This window comes from Pan troglodytes, chromosome 7 (assembly GCF_028858775.2).
Source record: "Pan troglodytes isolate AG18354 chromosome 7, NHGRI_mPanTro3-v2.0_pri, whole genome shotgun sequence".
NCBI classification, from domain to species: Eukaryota; Metazoa; Chordata; class Mammalia; order Primates; family Hominidae; genus Pan; species Pan troglodytes.
In genome coordinates, this window is record NC_072405.2 from 99959979 (window position 1) to 99985079 (window position 25101).

The 25101-nt window shown below is 40.0% G+C and overlaps 1 protein-coding gene across 50 annotated transcripts in view; it reads right to left on the reverse strand.

The window, feature by feature from the left end:
• Nucleotides 1-25101, reverse strand: part of LOC134810891 (uncharacterized) — a 190638-nt gene that overhangs the window by 133887 nt on the left and 31650 nt on the right. For 18 of the 50 annotated variants that reach the window (XM_063817259.1, XM_063817274.1, XM_063817268.1 and 15 more), the window contains exons 2-3: nucleotides 24523-24646; nucleotides 23635-23971 (exon numbers count right to left, since the gene is read on the reverse strand). The exons of 16 other annotated variants lie outside the window; for them this stretch is intronic. The gene's annotated coding sequence lies outside the window, so the exon portion shown is untranslated. Of the gene's footprint in view, nucleotides 1-21037; nucleotides 21185-23634; nucleotides 23972-24510; nucleotides 24647-25101 lie in introns of all 50 variants that reach the window. 16 more of the 50 variants (XM_063817282.1, XM_063817277.1, XM_063817270.1 and 13 more) reach the window with 3 other exon arrangements.

A 25101-nucleotide genomic window follows, 5' to 3' on the forward strand; every position in this document is an offset into this window, starting at 1 on the left:
AGTAGCTCTCCCTGCCATTTCAAATGTCCATGGGGGTCATGGGGTCTCCTGCAGCTAGGATTCCAGAGGTCTGGTAAGAGTGGGCCACTCCTTGCCTATTTAACTCACTCCCTCCCCAGCAGCCACTGGTGACAGTGGGGGGTAGAAACAAGTCCGGTTCTTGTCAGCCCCATGCAAAATTCCCAGCTTCCTCTTCCTTCGCCCCAAGGTTTGCATACTCCCTCCATCCACTCTCAATTCCTACCTTCCAAAGATTTGTTCAGAATATGCCAGTCTTCTTGATGGTCTGGTCTCTCAGTGGGAGATGCTCTTCCTGGCTGGGTCTAGTCAGCCATCTTAGCCCTGATTTTAACCATTCTTAAACCTTATTGGATCCTACCATCCATTTATCCTACCACCTTTCCACTGTCCATCATTTTCTTCATATACTCACTTCCTTTCACAGCTTAAATCTACAGTTCAACTTCATAATTATTTTCTTGCACATATTCTCAACTCCCTTGCCTCTCTCAGCTTCTCACTCTCTCCTGGCGAAACCCTAACACTGGGGAAGCCATCACTCCATCTATTCTGTACCTGTATCCTTGCAGTTGAAAGAATCTGCAGAAAAACATACTACCATGCTGACTGGTCTCACTTTTAATGCCTGGCCAGTCTGCACAAGTGGGCTCTTAATGCTGCCCAACAATCAAACCATATTTCCCTAGTCATTCGCACTCCCACCCTGTATAATTGTTTCATATCTTCTAATCTCACCTCAAACCTCCATCAACTACTTGTTCATCCTAATTTTCAGCTGACAATCATGCTTCCTGTATCTCTGAGAAAATAAAAGTGGAAGAGAATCCCCATAAGCTCCCATCACCATCACATCTACTCATCTCATATATGTACACCCTTACACTCTTTTTTACTGTTAATACAGATTAGTTGTCCACACTTCTATGCAAGCTTAATGCTTCATCTTGTCTACTCCTGCTCAAGAACATCACACTTACAAATATTCCCAATTCCCTCTTCTTTTCCATATCATAAATATTTCTCCCCCTGCTGAAATCTTTCCCATATGCATAAAAGCATGCTAACATTGCTACCATCTTAAATAACAACGATAATGATAAATTCTCTCATTGTCTTACTACCGTTCCAGCTTAAACTCCATTACACTCCTTCCCTTTAAACAAAACTCCTAATTCAGAGTTGTCTATATTCAATGTATCTAATTTACCTGCACTCATTCTCTTTTGAATCAACTCCAGGCAGCCCCAGCCAAACTGCTCTCATGAAGAGAAAATATGAATCCCTTTCATATTTGATTGTTAAATTCTACAAGAAATACTCAGTCCTCTTATTTTTATTTTTTAATATATTTTTATTTCAATACCTTTTTGGGTACAAATAGTTTTTTGTTACATGGATAAATTACATAGTCATGAATTCTGAGATTCTAGTGCATCTGTCACATAAGTAGTGTACATTGTACCCAATATGCAGTTTTTTTAATCACACATACCGCTTCCAACCTCCCCCTTATGAGTCTCCAAAGTCAATTATATCACTCTGTATGCCTTTGCATACTCATATCTTAGCTTTCATTTAACAAGTGAGAACACATGGTATTTGGTTTTCCATTCCTTAGTTACTTCGTTTAGAATAATGGCCTCCAATTCCATGCAGAAATCCTCTAGTGAGGGTTTCTATTTCTTCCTGATTTAATCTAGGAGAGTTTTATGTTTCTAGGAACTTATCCATTTTCTCTAGGTTTTTTATGTGTGCATAGAGGTGTTGATGGTAGTCTCAAATGATCATTTGTATCTTTTGTATTTCTGTGATGTTGGTTGTAATTTCTCCAGTTTTATTTCTAACTGAGCTTATTTGAATCTTCTTTCTTTTGTTGGTTAATCTAGCTAATGGTCTATCAATTTTGTTTATAATTTCAAATAACTAATTTTGTTTCATTGATCTTTTGTATTGTGTTTTGTTTCAATTTTATTAAGTTCTGCTCTGATCTTCATTACTTCTTTTCTTCTGCTAGCTTTGGGTTTAGTTTGGGTAGACAGTTTCTCCTGATTATTCTTGAACTTATTTTTTATTTGTATTTTGTTAAATTTATTTTCCCCCTTTAAGGATGTGACTTTTAATGTTTATAGTTTATAGCTTAATTTGGCTCTTGGTGCTTTCAGGGCTGAAGACTGTGTATGAGTTCCTTGGTTATAGAGAGTCTTTGTATGATGGCTTCCTCAGATGCTGGTTGCAGTACCAGCGTGCTCGGTGAGTGAGCAAGTTCACTGTCTCCTATAGGGTTGGAATGACAGAGGTATCTTGAAGTGTATTTGATTCCCCCTTGGTGTGTACTTATTTATTTATTCCCCAGTATTTTATTTACTGGATTGAATGCTTCAGGATTGGGGCCAATAGGAAAGGTGTCCACAGATTGAAACCAGCTGTAGCTAAAGCAGGTGGGTAAATGCAACACTCAATGGTGGGCAGAAGTCCCAGCCTTGACAGAAGTGGCTGGGGGCACCCTCAGTGAAACACACTGAGGTCTTATCAGAGGGAAGGGCCATAACCATCTTAGCTCCCCTGCCAGGCCAACAGGAAAGCTATCCACCTCCCAGACACACTCCTGACCAAATGTTCCAGCTGTTCAGATCAGACAAGTGCCTCTTTTCATCGGCAGAAATGCTGATGTTCCAAGTAGACAGGAAATGTGACCCTACCTCTCATGCAAGCCTGCACCTGGAAGGTGCTCCTCCTGTGGAGATGCAGTCACCCTGAAGTGTTACAGAAAGCCTGTGTATAGGTGCACTCATGCTAAGCTCCTGTGGGGAGAACACCAGCTGTGTCTGCAGTGGTGGACAAGGAGGAGAAGAACTCCCCCTTCTCCAAGATCCTTCATGGGCACCAGGGCCTCCTGATTGTTGGGGCAAAACTGCAGGCTTTCCCTGTTGAACCCAGCATTGCAACTGTGCATCTGCTGAAAGAAACTTCCCACCAGCAGAAAGATCTGGGACTCAAGCCTGCCATCCAGGTTCCTTTGTCCTACAGGGTGTTTCCTTGATGTGCTGCACTCTCCCTTCCGCTAGGAGTAGGAGCCCCTGAGGGCCAGACTACTGTGAATGCTGTTGCCCCTGAGTCAAGTTGCCCAGTGGGGCTGGTAAACTCCAGGCTGGTTCTGGGGAATGTCTTCAAGGGATCCAGAGATGTGACCTGTCTTTAAGTTTCCCAGGAGTGTGTACTAGCACCAGCTCTGATGGGGGTGGCAAGGGAGTGATGTAGATCCTGTGAAATTCCTTGGTTATAGATAGCCTTAGTGTGTTGGCTTTCTCAAATGCTGGTTGTAGTAGTAATGAACTGGTCACATGTACAGACTTAGGACCTCCTGGTTAGCCAGGGTTGTGTAGGCAATGGTGATAGCTGAGGTCACACACAAGTTTTCTCCTTCCTGGGTGCGGTATTATTCAACTTGGAGATGCTGTAATGGACTGCATCAGCTGGCCTCCAGCCAAAATGTGGCACTTGCAAAAGAGCACCAGCTATGGTAGTAGCAGTGGGATTTGTGCTTGCTTTATGTTACCCAAGAGAGGTACTCTGGTTTCTCAGGTGGTGGGCATAAAGCTCCCAAAAGTTTCTGTCCTTTGTGTTAAGATACCAGGCAGGTAGAGGGGCAAAGCCAGGTGGGGGCTGAGTTAGGCAGGTCTTTGGTCTGACTCTCCATGTGCAGAGCAAGCAGCAGCCCCTGTGGGAGTCAGGAGACAGTTCTCTGGACACTGGGGTAATGTTCCAAAGAGGAGCATAGCTGCCTCTGTTGAACAGAAAAGTACTGCAGGAAATGTGGAGTAGCAGGCAGTGGTAAGTCCCACCCAGCTCCCACACACTTGGCAAGGCAGATCTCACACCCGCAGCTTTCTACTAGCAGCAATGACCCTAAGTTCCAGGCCATCTGAGCACAGAACTCAAAACTCCCCCAGGCCATATACCTTCTCTGCAGGGATAACAACCACAGCTTTCAAGCCATGCATGAAAAGCGCACCTGCACAACAGGGGTGCCCAGCTCCTATGCTCATGATTGTAGCACACTTCCCACTTACCCCCCAGTTCTGGCTAAAGGAGTTCTTCCCTACTCAAGGTTGTATCACAAAGTTCAGCTGGGAGCTTCTTCCAATGTAAGACCACTGCCTGCGTCAGTTGCCAGACTTCTGCAAGGTCCCATATGAGTCAGAATAGGTAATGGCTTCCCTTGGTCCACACTGGAGACTGGGAATGTACACAAGGCTCTTCCTGCTGCCACTCCTACTTTTATATTGCTCACTCTCCTAAATTAGTTCTAGTACTGTATAGGATTAATGCCTTCCCCTGTGGCCTGGATTTCCAGGTTCCCTAGTGGGGGTGTATACCCTAGAAGCAGTCTCACCCCATCACACACTCTGGGGACTCACAGTTTCTTGCCTGACTCATGGTGTAGGCTGCAGCCTGCCACTTCTTTCAAATAATCTGTAGATTTCAGTTTTCCTGTTAAGTTCCTGCATTGCTTCTTGGAAAAAAGCTCACAGTGTGAATATGTACACACTATTTTGTCTCCAGGTGGGAGAAGCATGCAAACACTGCCTCCAATCTGACATCTTGGGGGAAAAAAATCCTCATATTGTTAATGCATCAACAGTATTTGACACATTCACTCCTTCTTGAAATACTTTTATCAGTTGGCCTCCAGGACACCACACATAATTGGTTTTCTTCACTGGATACTCATTGAGTCACACTTGCTACTTCCTTTTCATTTCCCTGTTTTCTAAACATTGGCATATATTAGGACTTAATCTTTTGACTATACGTATACATATATATACATACACACACACACACACGCACACACTATTTTTCTCAGTGACATCATCCAGTTTCATAGCTTTAAATTTTATATGCCCATGAGTCTCAAATTTATGTCTCTATCCCAGACCCCTCCCCTGAATTGTTGTAATTAGTTCCACTACATAATTTACATTCAACAAAATTCATCAGTTTGCAGTATACACTTTGATGAGTTTTGGCAAACGAATATTGTCATGTAACCACTACCAAAATCAAGATATAAAACATTTCCATCATTCCAATCCTTTGCCATCAATTCCTTCTCTCCACCCTTTGTCCCTGGTAACCAACAATCTTCCTCCTATCATTAGAGTTCTGTCTTTTGTAGAACCTCAGATAAAAGGTATCATACATTTTGTGGTATTTTGAGAATAGCTTCTTTCACTTAGGACAATGCTTTTGAGACTCATCTACATTATTGCATCTCTCAATAGTTCTTTCCTTTTTATTGCCGAGTAGAATTTTACATATGAATGTACAATTTATGTATTCATTCATTTGCATTCCCTTAATAACTAATAATGTTGACCATCTTTTCATATGCTGTTTACCATTCACATAATTCATTTGGTAGAGTGCCTACCAACCTTTCACCTATTTTTGTTATCAGATGTTTTATCTTCTTATTATTGAGTTGTAAGAATTCTTTTTATATTACAGCTACAAGCCTTTCATCAGATGTATACTTTGCCAATATTTTCTATCTGTAGTTTGCCTTTTCCTCTTCTTAACAGTGTTTTAAGAAACAAACGTTTTTAATTTCAATTAATTCTTTTTTTACCATTTATTTTTCCTATGGTTCATACATTTTGTGTCCTATCTAAGAAGCATCTGCCTAATCAAGGTTACAAAGATATTTGCCTGTGGTTTCTTCTATAATTTTATAGTGTACAGTCCATTTAAAGCTAATTTTTATAGTATGTATGGTAAGGGTTAAGGCCCAGATGGCTATCCAATTGTTCCAGTACCTTTTGCACCTACTGCAAAGACCATCCTTTCCTCTAATGAATTATCTTAAAAACTTTGTCAAAAATAAATTGACTACATGTGTATCTATCTATTCTGGGACTATTATTTGTTTCTATTTTTCTATATGTCTCTCTCTATGCCAATGTCATGCTATTTAATAACTACAGCTTTACAAAAGACTAGAGATCAGCCAGACACAGTGGCTCACGCCTGTAATCCCAGCACTTTGGGAGGCTGAGGCAGGTGGATCACGAGGTAAAGATATCGAGACCATCCTGGCTAACACAGTGAAACCCCGTCTCTACTAAAAATACAAAAAATCAGCCAGGCATGGTGGTGGGCACCTGTAGTCCCAGCTACTCAGGAGGCTGAGGCAGGAGAATGGCGTGAACTCGGAAGCAGAGCTTGCAGTGAGCTGAGATCGCGCCACCGCACTCCAGCCAGGGCGACAGAGCGAGACTCCATCTCAAAAAAAAAAAAAAAAAAAAAAAAAAACTAGAGATCAGATATTATATATGTTCTCAAATTTTGTTCTTTTCTAACACTTGTTGCAAAGCTTATGAACTTTTGGACTGACATATAAATTCTTGAGTTGATTTGTCAATTTTTACCAAAGAGCTACCGGGATTTCAATAAACATGGAATCAGTTTGCAGACATTTGATATTTTAACAATTAATCTCCCAAGCTGTGAACAAGGTTTATATCTCCATTTATTAAGGTTTTATCTAATTTCTTTCAGTATATTTTGTGCTTTTGAGTATACACATTGTATACATATTTTATGATATTTATCCCTATAATTTTTACATTTTATTGCCATCAAGATAAGTGCCATAAAAATGGCATTATTAAGTTAATGTAAAATCCCAATTGTCGATTGTAACTATATAGAAATATAATGAATTTCTGAATATTGACCTTGCATCCTGCAGCCTTGTGAAACTTACTTATTAGTTCCAGTAGCGTAATTCTTCAGTTTTTTTAAAAAGTGGATTATCATGTTATCTGCAAATAAAAACACTTTCCTTTCTCTATGTATTTTGTTTCTTTTTCTTGCCAAACTTCACTAGCTAGGAATCACAATAAAACACAGAAAGAAAGTAGTATATGTGGACAGGAGGTGAAATAGAAGTATATTGTTGAAGGTTTCATTCACTGTGTGGGAAATGATTTGTCATCTGGTGGTAGACTGTTGTGTTAGTTACCTATTGCTGAATAACAAAATACCCCAAACTTAGCAGCTTAAAACAGCAATAAACATTTATGATCTCCCACAGTTTCTGTGCATCTGGATGGGTTTAGCTGGGTGGTTCTGGCTAACGGTCTCTCATGAAGTTGCAGTCAAGGTGTGGAAAGGGGGTGGAGCCAAGATGGCCGAATAGGAACAGCTCCAGTCTACAGCTCCCAGCGTGAGTGATGCAGAAGATGGGTGATTTCCGCATTTCCAACTGAGGTACTGGGTTCATCTCACTGGGTAGTGTCAGAAAGTGGGTACAGGACAGTGGGTGCAGCACACCAAGCATGAGCCAAAGTAGGGGGAGGCATTGCCTCACCCGGGAAGCACAAGGGGTCAGGGAATTCCCTTTCCTAGTCAAAGAAAGGGGTGACAGACGGCACCTGGAAAATCGGGTCACTCCCACCCTAATACTGCACATTTCCAACAGTCTTAGCAAAGGGCACACTAGGAGATTATAGCCCACGCCTGGCTCGGAGGGTCCTACGACCACGGAGCCTCGCTCATTGCTAGCCCAGCAGTCTGAGATCAAACTGCAAGATGGCAGCGAGGCTGGGGGAGGGGCGCCCACCATTGCCAAGGCTTGAGTAGGTAAACAAAGTGGCCAGGAAGCTTGAACTGGGTGGAGCCCACTGCAGCTCAAGGAGGCCTGCCTGCCTCTATAGATGCCACCTCTAGGGGCAGGGCATTGCCAAACAAAAGGCAGCAGAATCCTCTGCAGACTTAAATGTCCCTGTCTGACAGCTTTGAAGAGAGTAATGGTTCTCCCAGCACGCAGCTGGAGATCTGAGAACGGATAGACTGCCACCTCAAGTGGGTCCCTGACCCCCGAGTACCCTAACTGGGAGGCACCCCCCAGTAGGGGCAGACTGACACCTCACACGGCCGGGTACTACCCCGAGACAAAACTTCCAGAGGAAAGATCTGGCAGCAACATTTGCTGTTCACCAATATCTGCTGTTATGCAGCCTCCGCTGCTGATACCCAGGCAAACAGGGTCTGGAGTGGACCTCCAGCAAACTCCAACAGACCTGCAGCTGAGGGTCCTGACTGTTAGAAGGAAAGCTAACAAACAGAAAGGACATCCACACCAAAACCCCATCTGTATGTCACCATCATCAAAGACCAAAGGCGGATAAAACCACTAAGATGGGGAAAAAACAGAGCAGAAAAACTGGAAACTCTAAAAATCCGAGTGCCTCTCCTCGTCCAAAGGAACGCAGCTCCTAACCAGCAACGGAACAAAGCTGGATGGAGAATGACTTTGACAAGTTGAGAGAAGAAGGCTTCAGACGATCAAACTACTCCAAGCTAAAGGAGGAAGTTCGAACCCATCACAAAGAAGTCAAAAACCTTGAAAAAAAATTAGATGAATGGCTAACTAGAATAACCAATGCAGAGAAGTCCTTAAAGGACCTGATGGAGCTGAAAACCAAGGCACGAGAACTACGTGACAAATGCACAAGCCTCACTAGCTGATTTGATCAACTGGAAGAAAGGGTATCAGTGATGGAAGATCAAATGAATGAATGAAATGAAGCGAGAAGGGAAGTTTAGAGAAAAAAGAATAAAAAGAAATGAACAAAGCCTCCAAGAAATATGGGACTATGTGAAAAGACCAAATCTACATCTGACTGGTGTACCTGAAAGTGACAGGGAGAATGGAACCAAGTTGGAAAACACTCTGCAGGATATTATCCAGGAGAACTTCCCCAATCTAGCAAGGCAGGCCAACATTCAAATTCAGGAAATACAGAGAACACCACAAAGATACTCCTCGAGAAGAGCAACTCCAAGACACATAATTGTCAGATTCACCAAAGTTGAAATGAAGGAAAAAATGTTAAGGGCAGCCAGAGAGAAAGGTCGGGTTACCCACAAAGGGAAGCCCATCAGACTAACAGCAGATCTCTCGGCAGAAACTCTACAAGCCAGAAGAGAGTGGGGGCCAATATTCAACATTCGTAAAGAAAAGAATGTTCAACCCACAATTTCATATCCAGCCAAACTAAGCTTCATAAGCGAAGGAGAAATAAAATACTTTACAGACAAGAAAATGCTGAGAGATTTTGTCACCACTAGGCCTGCCCTGAAAGAGCTCCTGAAGGAAACACTAAACATGGAAAGGAAAAACCGGTAACAGCCACTGCAAAAACAGGCCAAATTGTAAAGACCATCGAGGTTAGGAAGAAACCGCATCAACTAATGAGCAAAATAACCAGCTAACATCATAATGACAGGATCAAATTCACACATAACAATATTAACCTTTCATGTAAATGGGCTAAATGCTCCTCTTAAAACACACACACTGGCAAATTGGATAAAGGGTCAAGATCCATCAGTGTGCTGTATTCAGGAAACCCATCTCACATGCAGAGACACACATAGGCTCAAAAGAAAAGGATGGAGGAAGATCTACCAAGCAAATGGAAAACAAAAAAAGGCAGGTGTTGCAATCCTAGTCTCTGAAAAAACAGACTTTAAGCCAACAAAGATCAGAAGAGACAAAGAAGGCCATTACATAATGGTAAAGGGATCAATTCAACAACAAGAGCTAACTATCCTAAATACATATGCACCCAATACAGGAGCACCCAGATTGATAAAGCAAGTCCTTAGAGACCTAGAAAGAGACTAAGACTCCCACACAATCATAATGGGAGACTTCAACACCGCACTGTCAACAAGGATCAGACAGATCAACAAGACAGAAAGTTAACAAGGATATCCAGGAATTGAATTCAGCTCTGCACCAAGCAGACCTAATAGACATCTACAGAACTCTCCATCCCAAATCAACAGAATATACATTCTTCTCAGCACCACACCACACTTATTCCAAAATTGACCACATACTTGGAAGTAAAGCACTCCTCAGCAAATGTAAAAGAACAGAAATTATAACAAACTGTCCCTCAGACCACAGTGCAATCAAACTAGAACTCAGGATTAAGAATCTCACTCACAACTGCTCAACTACATGGAAACTGAACAGCCTGCTCCTGAATGACTACTGGGTACATAACGAAATGAAGGCAGAAATACAGATGTTCTTTGAAACCAATGAGAACAAAGACACAACATACCAGAATCTCTGGGACACATTCAAAGCAGTGTGTAGAGGGAAATTTATAGCACTAAATGCCCACAAGAGAAAGCAGGAAACATCTAAAATTGACACCCTAACATCACAATTAAAAGAACTAGAGAAGCAAGAGCAAACACATTCAAAAGCTAGCAGAAGGCAAGAAATAACTAAGATCAGAGCAAAACTGAAGGAAATGGAGACACAAAAAACCCTTCAAAAGATCAATGAATCCAGGAGCTGGTTTTTTTAAAAGATCAACAAAATTCATAGACCGCTGGAAAGACCAATAAAGAAGAAAAGAGAGAAGAATTAAATATATGCAATAAAAAATGATAGATAAAGGGGATATCATCACCGATCCCTCAGAAATACAAACTACCATCAGAGAATACTATAACTACCTCTACACAAATAAACTAGAAAACCTAGAAGAAATGCATAAATTCCTCGACACATACACCCTCCCAAGACTAAACCAGGAAGAAGTTGAATCCCTGAATAGACCAATAACAGGCTCTGAAATTGAGGCAATAATGAATAGTTTACCAACAAAAAAAGTCCAGGACCAGATGGATTCACAGCCAAATTCTACCAGAGGCACAAGGAGGAGCTGGTACCATTCCTGCTGAAATGATTCCAATCAATAGAAAAAGAGGGAATACTCCCTAACTTATTTTATGAGGCCAGCATCATCCTGATACCAAAGCCTTCCAGAGACACAACAAAAAAAGAGAATTTTAGACCAATATCCCTGATGAACATCAATGCAAAAATCCTCAATAAAATACTGGCAAACCAAATCCAGCAGCACATCAAAAAGCTTATCCACCATGATCAAGTGGGCTTCATCCCTGGGATGCAAGGCTGGTTCAACATATGCAAATCAATAAACATAATCCAGCATATAAACAGAACCAAAGACAAAAACCATATGATTATCTCAATAGATGCAGAAAAGGCCTTAGACAAAATTCAACAGCCCTTCATGCTAAAAACTCTCAATAAATTAGGTATTGATGGGACGTATCTCAAAATAATAAGAGCTATCTAGGACAAACCCACAGCCAATATCATACTGAATGGGCAAAAACTGGAAGCATTCCCTTTGAAAACTGGCACAAGACAGGGACGCCCTCTCTCACCACTCCTATTCAACATAGTGTTGGAAGTTCTGGCCAGGGCAATCAGGCAGGAGAAGGAAATAAAGGGTATTCAATTAGGAAAAGAGGAAGTCAAATTGTCCCTGTTTGCAGATGACATGATTGTATATTTAGAAAACCCCATCATCTCAGCCCGAAATCTCCTTAAGCTGATAGGCAACTTCAGCAAAGTCTCAGGATACAAAATCAATGTGCAAAAATCACAAGCATTCTTATATACCAATAACAGACAAACAGAGAGCCAAATCATGAGTGAACTCCCATTCACAATTGCTTCAAAGAGAACAAAATACCTAGGAATCCAACTTAAAAGGGACGTGAAGGACCTCTTCAAGGAGAACTACAAACCACTGCTCAAGGAAATAAAAGAGGATACAAACAAATGGAAGAGCATTCCATGCTCATGGGTAGGAAGAATCAATATCAAGAAAATGGCCATACTGCCCAAGGTAATTGATAGATTCAATGCCATCCCCATCAAGCTACCAATGACTTTCTTCACAGAATTGGAAAAAACTACTTTAAACTTCATATGGAACCAAAAAAGAGCCCACATTGCCAAGTCAATCCTAAGCCAAAAGAACAAAGCTGGAGGCATCACACTACCTGACTTCAAACTATCCTACAAGGCTACAGTAACCAAAACAGCATGGTACTGGTACCTAAACAGAGATATAGACCAATGGAACAGAACAGAGCCCTCAGAAATAATGCTGCATATCTACAACCATCTGATCTTTGACAAACCTGACAAAAACAAGAAATGGGGAAAGGATTCCCTATTTAATAAATGGTACTGGGAAAACTGGCTAGCCATATGTAGAAAGCTGAAACTGGATCCCTTCCTTACACCTTATACAAAAATTAATTCAAGATGGATTAAAGACTTAAATGTTAGACCTAAAACCATAAAAACCCTTGAAGAAAACCTAGGCAATACCATTCAGGACACAGGCATGGGCAAGGACTTCATGTCTAAAACACCAAAAGCAATGGCAACAGAAGACAAAATTGACAAATGGGATCTAATTCAACTAAAGAGCTTCTGCACAGCAAAAGAGACTACCATCAGAGTTAACAGGCAACCTACAGAATGGGAGAAAATTTTTGCAATCTACTCATCTGACAAAGGGCTAATATCCCGAATCTACAATGAACTCAAACAAATTTACAAGAAAAAAACAAACAACCCCATCAAAAAGTGGGCGTAGGATATGAACAGACACTTCTCAAAAGAAGATATTTATGCAGCCAACAGACACATGAAAAAATGTTCATCATCACTGGCCATCGGAGAAATGCAAATCAAAACCACAATGAGATACCACCTCACACCAGTTAGAATAGCAATCACTAAAATGTCAGGAAACAACAGGTGCTGGAGAGGATGTGGAGAAATAGGAACACTTTTACACTGTTGGTGGGACTGTAAGCTAGTTCAACCATTGTGGAAGTCAGTGTGGCAATTCCTCAGGGATCTAGAACTAGAAATACCATTTGACCCAGCAATCCCATTACTGGGTATATACCCAAAGGATTGTAAATCATGCTGCTATAAAGACACAGGCACAGGTAAGTTTATTGCGGCACTATTCACAATAGCAAAGACTTGGAACCAACCCAAATGTCCAACAATGATAGACTGGATTAAGAAAATGTGGCACATATACACCATGGAATACTATGCAGCCATAAAAAATGATGAGTTCATATCCTTTGTAGGGACACGGATGAAGCTGGAAACCAGCATTCTCAGCTAACTACCACAAGGACAAAAAACCAAACACCGCATGTTCTCACTCATAGGTGGGAATTGAACAATGAGAACACATGGACACAGGAAGGGGAACATCACACCCCAGAGCCTGTTGTGGGGTGGGGTGGGGAGCAAGGATATCATTAGGAGATATACCTAATGTTAAATGACGAGTTACTGGGTGCAGCACACCAACATGGCACATGTATACACATGTAACTAACCTGCACATTGTGCGCAAGTACCCTACAACTTAAAGTATAATAATAATAAATAAATAAAAGATGTCGAAAGGGGTTGCAGTTATCTAAACACTTTACTGGTGCTGCAAAATTTGCTTCCAAGATGGCTCACTCATATAACTGGGAAGTTGATGCTGGGTCTTGGCTGGAGACTTCAGTTTCTCTCCAAGTAAACTCTCTGTAGATGTGAGCATCCTCAGGACATGGCAGTTGGGTTTTCCTCAGAGGAGCAATGCAAAAAGGAGCAAGTTGGAAGCTCCAATATCTTTTTGACCTAGGCTTAAAATCCATACATTGTCAGTTCTCCATATTCTATTCTTTACAGAGTTTGGCCCTATGCCATGCAGGATGAGACTATATTAGAGTTGAACAGTAGAATGCAGAGACTGTTGGGGAGCATCTTAGAAGCTGCTTAACACAACTATGGTAAGTTTCAGTGTCCTTATCATATACCTTACTTCTATATATGTCATAAAGCCAACAGTACATTATTTCTATTTTGCTTTAAGCAGTCAATTATCTGTTAAAGAGACTTAAAAACTAAGAAAATTAAGTATTTTTCATGTATCCATATATTTATCATTTCTGGCATTTTTTATTCCTATGTGAATACACAAGTTTCCATCTGGCATCATTTTCCTTCTGCCTGAATAACTTCCTTTAATATTTCTTATATTTAGTCTGCTGACAATGAATTTTACCTCTTTTGTTTGTCTGGAGAATTGTTTATTCACCTTTATTTTTAAAAAATCAAAAACCTGGATATAGAATTCTAGATTGACAGGTTTTTTTTCTTTCAACACTTGGAGGACTGTCATCCAGTTTGTGTAGTTTCTGATGAGAAGTTTCTGTTGAGACAGTGCCTTTTTTTTTTCCTCTGGCTGCTATTATGATTTTTCTCTTTATCAAAACTGGATTTCTAAAATTCAATTACAATGTGTGTTGGTGTGATTTTCTTAGGATGCTTTTCCTTCTTAGGATTCTTTTAGTTTCTAGGATCTATGAGTTTATACTTTTCATGAGAGTTGGACAAACATTTGGCCATTATGTCTTCTCTTTTTACACTCCTCCACCTTGCTTCAGTGGTTCCAATTATATTAGATCTCCTGACTTTGTTCCTGAGGTCACTGATGCTCTGTTCATTTTTCTATTAGTCATTTTTCTCCCTGAGCTTCATTTTTGATAGATTCTATTGCTCCTTCAATTTCACTCATCTTTTCTTCTGCAGTATCTAATCAGCTGTTGATCCCGTTCAATCTATTCATTTCAGAGATGAAATGAAGAATCTATTGTATTTTTCATCTCTATAACTTTGATTTCAGTCTTCTTCTATTATCTATATCTCTCTTCATCATGCTCATGCTTCCCTATACCTTACTCATGATGGGAAGCATATTTACAATAGACAATTTTAGTCATTACATCACCTCTGCCATTTCTGGTGCTGTTTCTATTTATTGACATTTTTCTTCTGATTATGGGTTAGGTTTCTTATTCTTTCTACTGTCTGGTAAATGTTTTATTGCTTTGCGACATTGAAACCTCACTTAATAGGGTGGTAGATTTTGTTGTAACCCTTCTAGTAGTCTTAGGCTTTGTTCTAGCACACAGTTATGTTACTTAGTAGCAGTCTACCTCTTTGGAGGCTTGTTAGGGAAATCCAGAGTATATTTTAGTCCAGGGCTAATTTAGCCTCACTACTAACTTCACTACTGAGGTATTCTTCTGAGGATTCTATTCAATGCCCCTATATAATACAGTGTAATAAGGTCTTTCCACTCTAACTGATGGGAACACAAACTCTTCCCAGCCTTAAGTGAGCTTCAGGAATTATTTGGCTTATTGCCTCCCAGCAGTTCTTCCCCCTGCCAGGGGTATCTTCCTCTCTCACATGCACATACCAAGGCTCAAGGGACCCCTTTGTGATCTCTGGGTATATTCTCTCTTATCTCTCTCTCTCTCTCTTCACCAACCCCCCCCCCCCCCACCCAAAATCTCTATCCACTTTAGTCTCCGTGAACTCTAATTTCTAATCCTTCTACTAAGGTAGACTGCCAGGATCTGTTCAAGGTTTCCCTCTGATATGGTTTGGCTCTGTGTCCCCACCTAAATCTTATCTCAAATTGTAATCCCCCATGTGTCAAGAAAGGGACTTGGTGGGAGGTGACTGGATCATGTGGGCAGTTTTCCCTATGCTCTTCTTGTGATAGTGAGGGAGTTCTCATGAGATCTGACGGTTTAAAAGTGGCAGTTTCCCCTGCGCTCTTGCTCTCTCTGTCTCTCTCTCTCTCTCTGTCTCTCTCTCTCTCTCTCCTGCCACCTCTTAAAGACATGCCTTGCTTCCCCTTCACCTTCCACCATGATTGTAAGTTTCCTGAGGCCTCCCCAGCCATGAGGAACTGTGAGTCAATTAAACCTCTTTCCTTTTTAAATTACCCAGTTTCAGGTCATTCTTTATAGCAGCGTGAAAACAGACTAATAAACCCTCCATCTATTAAAGCTTGAAAACTGCCTCTAGGTGGCAAGCCAAGCTGGGGTAATAATAAGGTTCAATTTGTTTATTATGCCTGAAAACATTGTTTTGTCCAATTTTCTATCTGTTTGAGGTATACAGTAAATGTAGTCTCTGTCATCCCATTATAGCCAGAGCAGAAATTATCTCCAGAAATCTTTTTTAAATGTCAAACTACTTTCTGGATACCTCTTTTTACAAATATAGGAAGATACCTCTACTTCCAAATATAAGACGCATATGAAACTTAACATATACAAAGTTTAACTCTGCTCTCCTCTGCATGCCCTGAATCAAGTAAACCTGCCCCTTCTTTCATGTTCCCTGTGACAGTAAATGGCAACTCAATCATTCCCATTGTTTGGACCAAAATTTCAAAATTTCTCTTTCCCACTTAATAGCTAAACCATCAGCAAATTCTTTCAAATCTTGTCCTCAAATGTATATACAGACTCTAATCCGATCACAACCATCCTAGTTTACTTCAGCTCATCATCCCCTCTTTCCCTGGATTATTGCAGTAGCTCCTGTATCAATCAGGTTCACTGCAGTAATCCTGCATAAAAATTATTCCTCCAATCTCAGTAGCTTTCAATGCAATTTATTTCATGCTCATTGGTCTACAAGTCTGCTGTGGCTTTGCTATCGTTGGCTGGGCTTTGCAGGGTCATCCTGGCTTGATTCTAGGCTGCTGGTCAGATTCAGGTTTGCTCCATATCTCTCGTTCTGAGGCCCAGGCTTCAGGGCACTGACTGCTCGCAGTATTCTTTTGGCAGAAGCACAAAAGGGCTGGAAGAAATTTGCTGGGTCTTTTAAGGCTTTGCCTCCCCACTGGTACATAGTCACTTTTCACTCACATTCCATTGACTACAGCAAGTCAAATAGCCAAATCCAGTGATGGTGGCCTGGGGAAATTTTATGGGGAGGACAGTAGGGTGAATATTTGCTGAATAATAATCTACCACAGCCTCCTAATTGCTCTTCCTGTTCTTTCTCTTGTGCTTTTCAGTCTGTTTTCAACATAGAATACAGAATGTTCCTTTTAAAACACACCAAGATCCTTCTGTGCGAAAAACCCATCAATGACTGCTCATTTCCCTCAGAGTCTATACAGCAGTCTACAAAGCCTTAGTCACTCCTGCATCTGGTCACTTTTCTGGCTTCATGTTCTGCTATTGCCTCCTTCCTCTCTGAGTATCAGCAACACAGGCCTCTTTCTTTGCTAAGCTGGAACAGGCCAGGCAAATTCCTGTCTCCGGCCTTTGCAGTTGCAATGTCCACATCTGAAACATTATTCTGCCCCCCCACCCCCAGTTGTCTCTCATGCTGTTCAGATCTCTGCTCAAATGTGACCTTAGTGAGGTCTTCCAAGAGTACCTTATTTGTAATTTCAAACTTTTTGATACTTTCTGGCCCTCTTCTTTGCATTACTTTTCTCCAGAGCACTTACTATACTTTGTTTTATTTATTGTCTGTCTCCTCCCACTAAAATGTGATATCCAGGTTCTAAGGGTTCTAAGGATGCTGTTGGAGAAACAGACTTGGGAAAGCACTGCTCCAAGCTCAAGCTGCTCTCGCTAATGATCCTGTTTCTCGTCTTCATGTTAGGTGTTTTCTTAATAATGGCCACAAGGTGGCATGCATAATACCTAATTCCAAAAACATAGCCAAACATACTCTTAGGAGTTAAAGTTATATCATCCAGTATATGTAACTTTTGTTCACAATGGAAACAGCAGAAATTTTCCCAAATAAAATTTGGAAAAAATAAACAAGGAAAAAAGCAGCCCAAACCACAACTACTATCACCACACTGACCACTGACACCACAAGATACATAGTTTATCTTTCTCATTATGAAATTTTAGCATGTGAAAGCACAGGTTGAGGATTATTCTGGAATTTTCTTCAGGTCTTTGTTGTTTGCTTGGTTGCTTGTTTGCTTGCTTTTTAAATCTCTGTAGCTACTAAGCTTTCCTTTTGAGTGTGACACTGGTAAGGGTCTCTCTTATGTCTTTGGGCATTTTATTTCAAAAGTTCACATGATGTAATCTTTATTATGCTTCTCCCCTCATAACAGGTAAGTCCTTGAGTTCATGACCATGAAGAAGTGATTAGTCAATTATCTGAGAACCACTTCCTCCTAAGTGAGAAGAAGAAACAAGCCAAAGATAGAAGAGGCAGCAGTGTGGGAAAAATTAAATGAAGAGACCTTCCCAAATTATTCTCTTTTCCTGGTTCTCCTGTAAGGTGAGAATGGGCTGTATACACTCTGAAATGCATGCAACATCTATGGAGTGGTTATCTGTTACTCATTATATTGTAGTTCTCTGTTGTCATCCCTGAATCTCTGGTAAATGCTTGTTAGAGGCTACAGTGTGATCTCAACTGTACTGCAGGAAATTCAGGAAGGGTTGTATGCCCTAAATAGGCCTGGGTGGGAAAGGTGGAAACATCAACATTTTCCTTGGTGCCAGGGTGGGAGTGGGAACAGTGACTAATGAGTTCTTTGAGGAGCAGAGGGCAGAAGTCCTGAGTGCAAGATCGAGCTGTCTCTTCCTCCACAGATCCTCATTCCACTGCCAACTTTCAAAGTACTAATGAATAAGGAATCTCATTGGTTTCCTTTTAAGGGGCATCAAAATTCTGGTTCCATGTAAAATTTCTTATAGGTTTATACAATGTCTCTGCATTTTTAGCACCCTCTGTGTTTTCCACTGAATCTCATTTTTGAACAATTTCCCTTTCAAAAAAAGCAAAGCATTTTCCTAGTCATTCAAAACCATAACCAAGTTACTTGAAACATACTTGGAAGTACTCAAAAACACAGCCTGAATTTCATAAACCATGGCCTGAATTCCATCCTTTATATATTCACTAGTAGGTACGTGGCTAGAGAATAGTAGGCAACCACATTCTGCTTCCTAATTAGAAAGCAGCATATCTAAAGAACTACATTTGACATGTCATGAATAGAGGGCTCAAAATCTAAGCCAAAAGTAAAAACATACATTACAACTAGTGATAAGAACATGTTGTACCAGAAAAGTAAATCCTCGTAAGAAATGACAATCTACAATTTAATGAGCTCAGAATTACTCTAATCTTTTAATCTCCAAATATTCCTCAATATTAAAAGCCATTATATGAAGGTACATACATGAATCAGATGAAATAATTCACAAAGGCACTCAGAGAATCTTGGACTCTTATTAGCTTCCTTAAGTCTATAATATTATTCAGAAAAGGAACTAGGTAGAAGTCTACATATTATTTTCTGAACTTGATTGTTAAGACTAAACTGGTTATACATGTCTAGCTTCTCTAACTGGCCTGACATTCAAATAAAGACTACATAAATACACTAGTTATTTATGCACACTTGTACACGGTTGTAACAATTTTTATATAAATATAATAAATATTTTTAGAATAATATAGAAATATACATGAGCACGCTGTAAAACAATCCCAGTTACCAAGTTCTATTCTCTCTTATGTCTAAGTCACTGTCTTAGACTATAGTTTATGCTATGTGAAGTCAACTCTTTGCAGCCACAAGACAGCCTTTAGTTCTGTGCTCTACTATACTAAATTCATGGTATTTAGTTATGAAATTCTGGACTTTTGACAATCCTCTAGCAGAAAAGCCATGGGTTTCCATATGCCCTCGAATATAGCACTTCTGAAACTTTACTGTGTATATGAATCACCTAAAAACCTTCTGAGAAATATTCTTAGTTCACATTTCAAAGGGCTCCATGCAAACAAAGCAGCAATGGCTGGAAATTATTCGGCCTTTGTTGTTTCCCTGTTTCTACCTCTGCTCAGTGACAAAAAACTAAAGAACATATATATTGTCCTTAATGTATGACTGCAACTATTAACACTAGGTAAATTATAATCCGTAGTCCAGTCTAGTGTTTGTAAAGAAATCCCCATTCTAACTGGCTAGTCTCCCTGCTATGATGTAATCTTTTCTTGTGTGTCATTCCAGTCCCTTACAGTAATTTCCTAATTTCAGGGGAAAATTGAGTTTGCCTCTCAAAACAAAGCTGATACATGGTATTGTAAAGAAAATAACAAGATTTCAATGCATCTTATTTTAATAGTCTATTATGAAGCAAGTCACTACAACCAGCCTTTACAAAACAGTTTATGTTAAAAGTTGGGATATTCTGAAAGGTAGTTAAAGAGTAATTTTTATTTGTTCTGCACAAAATAACCTTTCCTCTAATTTAAACAATGCAAGTGTAAACTAACAGCATAATCCCAGTATATAACTCTTTCCAAATCCAGAGAAAGAAATGAAGTGATGTCTTTTAGCCATCTTTCTGTCTCTAAGAATAAGAGATTATAGAAGATGAAATGTAGGAGACACAGTATGAGATCTTCTCAGAGAGCTTTAGGGCCCCTGCTACTTGTAGATAAGAACGAGCTAATTAGTGGGTTTGAGCAACAGGGATTTGATGATGCCACACCAGGAAGACCCTCAATCAGTGCCCATTGCAGGAAAGAGTGCCAAGGTGTTCTCATCAGCCCAGCTGAAAGCACTTTTCCTGGAAACAGACAATATAAACATGAACTTCAAAAGGACACTAGCAAGTATTATTCTTTCCATTTTGGGGACTTTACACAGTGTACAGTGAATAGCGGGTACTTCATTAATAACTCAAGACTTTTCAAAGCCTAGAATCAGAGCATTTGACAAATGCTGATTAGCACCGGAGCTGGCATTTGTCAAGCTCTGACTTTTAACTTCTTTCCCCTCAGAATATCTGTGGTCCAATAAAATATCCCTGCCCCAGAAGGCAGGTGTGAGAGAGTACTGTGTTTGGCAAAAAGGAACACCGAGCTCTCTCTAAAAGGCAAATATACTTCTGCTTTTTATTTGTTCTAACAAAGACAATGGCCATCCGTCATGTTTCAGAGGAGCAGAGGACATCCACATGCATACTTGGAGGCCACTTCCCCAATCTTTGCTGCAATCCCCTTGTATCTGCCCACTGGAGACCAAGAAGATACACAGTTCAGCTCCTCTAATCTTTTCACAAATATAACACCGCTTAGGTGGGTTTGTAGAATCTTGGGGTAATCTCATGCCTAGCGGTTAATTACCAGTTCCTTGGTGCGCCTTACAAAACTACACTCACTAAGTAATCACACACGACATGCTTATTCATTTAGGCCACCACCTACCTCAAACATTGTTCAAGACTTAAGAGAGAGAGGTGCATCTCCACGAAGAAATTATTGGCACTATTTTCTCTTCTACTTAGAGTCACAGGACAGCAGAGCCATATGCCACAAACAAAAATCAAACCAAAATAACATAAAATATTACCACTGTTAAGACGAGAAAAAGAATATGTTAAGATGGGGCAGGAATGCTGAACACACCTCTTTCCTTTCCCTGACTTTTTAAAACACTGCTACGTCCTTGTCAAATTCTGTTTGAGAAGTTAGACTCACATGCTTCCCAAATCTTAAAGCCTAGGAATACATTTTCCAGTAATACAGTAACTAGCGACAAAATTACTCTTCAGTCAAGCAAGTTGAAAGAAGTATGGAATTCATTTTAAATGGGTTATTAGCTGAATACTAAAATCAATCGTTCAATGTCCCAGGATTTTATCAATTAGATTTAACCATAATTTAAGACAGTCATTAGCTTCCTAAATTCTTAAACTTTTAGAGCTTATAAAAGCAACATAGCCTGGCTGTGTATTTCAATCACCAAGTAGAGTCAAAACATGTTTCAAGAGATCACTAAAATGCCTGCTGGAACAGAGGAAGGGAAAAAACAAGATAAAAACAAACACTAGCAAAACCTATACCCTAGTCACCTAATAAGCTTTTAGACAACAGATCTCCCTCCAGATTCTTGCAAGATTTCTTCTTTGACCTGATTCCCTTTAGATATAATAATTTATATGCTGCCCCTACTGTCAGGGTTTAAGTGAGTCATCGCTTTGTTCTCTATATGTCAAAAGCACTCAGTACCTTCCACATATTCCTCTCTTGAAATTCAGAGTGGAACAAGTCACAAAACTTGTTTTCCCTCAGAGATAAGGTTATGCCAAATCAGCCAAGTCCCTGAGAAAAAAGCATCCCCAGTATTTTCATGTACTGGTACCATTTATTATAAAGGGAGACTTTTTAATTTTGTTGATTTGTTTGTTTTGAGGGGCCACATAAATTACTGTAAAATTGCTTTAGATTTCAAACTCAGGCAGCGACACGCAGTAGCTAAGAGACTAGACTTTGTCAGGCAGAACGGGAATCTGGTAGGTTTTACCACTTACTAACCCACATAACATTGGGAAAGTAACATTAGCTAATTGTTAATTACTAAGGCACTGTTCAAAGTGCTTAACTTGAATGAACTCATTTACTCCTCAAAAGTCCCTATGAGATAGGATCCTATAAATGAGGTAACTGAGGTAAAAACAGTAAGTAATATGCTCAAGATCACAGAGCTGGTAAAATAAAGAACTGAGAATAAACTCAGGTAGCCCTGTTGCTAAAGCCTATACTCTTAACCACTTCATTGGTGGTTTTTAAAAAATTTAAATACAACCCACTCCAAGAAGTAATTTTTTAAGGGCTGGGTGTGGTGGCTCACACCTGTAATCCCAGCACTTTGGGAGGCTGGGGTGGGCGGATCACCTGAGGTCAGGAGTTCGAGACCAGCCTGACCAACATGGAGAAACCCCGTCTCTACAAAGAAAAAAAACAAAATTATCTGGGCGTGGTGGCACATGTCTGTAATTCCAGCTACTCAGGAGGCTGAGGCAGGAGAATCGCTTGAACGTGCAGTGAGCCGAGATCGCGCAATGCACTCCAGCCTGGGCAACAAGAGCAAAACTCCGTCTCAAAAAAAAAAAAGTAATTTTTACTAGGACTCATTGTAAGAAATATGTTCTGTAACACAACCCAGTACACACACATATGTGTTTATTTTAAAGACATGATATGATATATATATAATTGAAACCAAAATTTGATGAAACTATGCCTACTCTTACTTCCTGAAATGCAATATTTCATATTCTATTTTATTGTTTAATAACTACTGATCACTCCCTACAAAATTGATTTCAAAATCCACTGAGAGTCATGACCTGAAGTTTGAAAACAAGAAACATTTATTTTTACCACCATGGAAAATTTTGGAGGATTAAGTAAGATAACATATGCAGAGCATTTAGCATAACTCCTGGCACATACCATGTGCTAAATTCATGGTAGCTATTTTTATGTATCTTTTTGAAAACTAGCTGCAATTGTGGAAGGCAAGGACAATGAGGGGAAAACCCTGACTGGGCTATAGATGAATTTATTGTCAGTTAGGTCTGTCCTTGGTAGTGAGATGGGGAATTTCTCCAGTATCTTTAACTTGTGCTGCAATGGAAATGTGTATGCAGAAAGAGAGCTGACTCATGGTTATCTCTTCTCCACTACAAAAAATTGCAAATTACAAGTTATTGTGCCTCACCACTGGAAACCTCAGTAAATTCCAAATTATTGATCCATATTTACATCCAATACTTACACTGGATACGATGATGTATATAGAACTGGTCTTCAAAAGGAGTCCTGCTGGGATGAAGTGTTCATTTTTTGTTGATGCTTTATCAAATTACCACAAACTTAGTGGCTTAAAACAATGCAAATTTATTATCTTATAGTTCTAGAGGTCAGAAATCTGGACAGAGTCTCACTGAGCTAAAATCATGGTGTCAGTAGGGCTGGGTTGCTTTCCAGCAGTTCTAGGTGAGAACCCATTTCCTTACCTTTTCCAACTTCTTGAAAGAAGCCACCTGTATTGCTTGGCTCATGGCCCCTTCTTTCATCCTCAAAGCCAGAAACAGCAGGTTGAATCCTTCTCACATCACGTCACTCCAACTCTGACACTGACTCCATTGTCACATATCCTTTTCTGGCTCTTCTGCCCTCTTCCATCTTTGAAAAACCTTTGTGATTACACTGGGTCCACCTGAGTAATTCAGGATAATCTCCCCATTCAAGATCCTTGACTCAATCACATCTTCAAAGCCCTCTTGCCATGTGAGGTAATATCAGAGGTGCTGGAACATTTGGTGGGGTTGGGGCAGTAGGCAACTATTCTGCCTAACACAGGACATAAACCACAAAAAAGAGCAAATAAGATGCAACAACAATAATGATAACACTGAACATTCACTATATGGCAGGCATTGTGCTGAGTAAATTATTTGCCTTGACTCACTTTCTAGGTGAGAAACCAAGACTCCAAAAGATAATGCAAAGTACAGAGTTATACAGATAGAAAGTGGCAAACCCAGGTCTGCCAGACTTCAAAGATCATACTCTCAACCACTTTATTACACATAACAAAATACCAAATCTATACACAATTAGTGGTTTGCAACTTTTCTCTATTAGGAATTCCTTTTGCTATTTTCCCTCCAGGGACCTGATCTTGAAAAATTTTGTAAATTAAACAGCAAAACATTTTATTAACCTAAGCCAAACTTCTGATTCCAACATCTGATAGCTTTGAGCTAAACTCTTTGTCTCTTTTGGGACTTACATAGTTCTAACCCCCTCAAAAAAAATGCAATTAACATTTTATTTTACATATCTTGGCATCATTTTGGAATCCTAAAAACAGGAACTCAAATAACCACCTTTATAGATACCTGATGAGTTGTTTCAGGTTGAAGTAATGATCCAAGAGTTCAGAGAAGGAGCTTGATGGTGGTGGTGTAGTCAGAAGAAGTGGAATATAACCTCAGTCTCAAAGAAGCAGAAATTTCCAATGAACTAGAGAAGAAGGAAGAATACAAATAGCGTCTAGGAAGTGAGAACAAGTAAATCTAGGGAAGCTTGTTAGGAAAAACTGGAAAAGAAAATTTAAGTAGAGAATAAATAAAGCATTCAGGCTTTGAAACACAGGTAAATACAGTTACATTTAACCAGATAGGAAAATACAGAATCTGGAAAGTTTCTGGGCCACAAAGTGCCACACAGTAAAATCAGGCATCTGCTCCTGGCATGCTTAAGAGCTCAGAATAAAGGACTTCCCCATTCTGCCCCATCCCCCACTGTAAAGCTCACTGGCTTAAAAAACTGCTCCTTCCGCTATTATCTACCTCATTCTAAGCATCAACTCTAGGTGGGGCTGGTGCCTAGGCATTTTATAATTACTTTTCTATGTCTGCCTAACTTGGCTGAGAACCTACTTCAGAACTGACTCAAAAATCTCACAGATGCTGTCA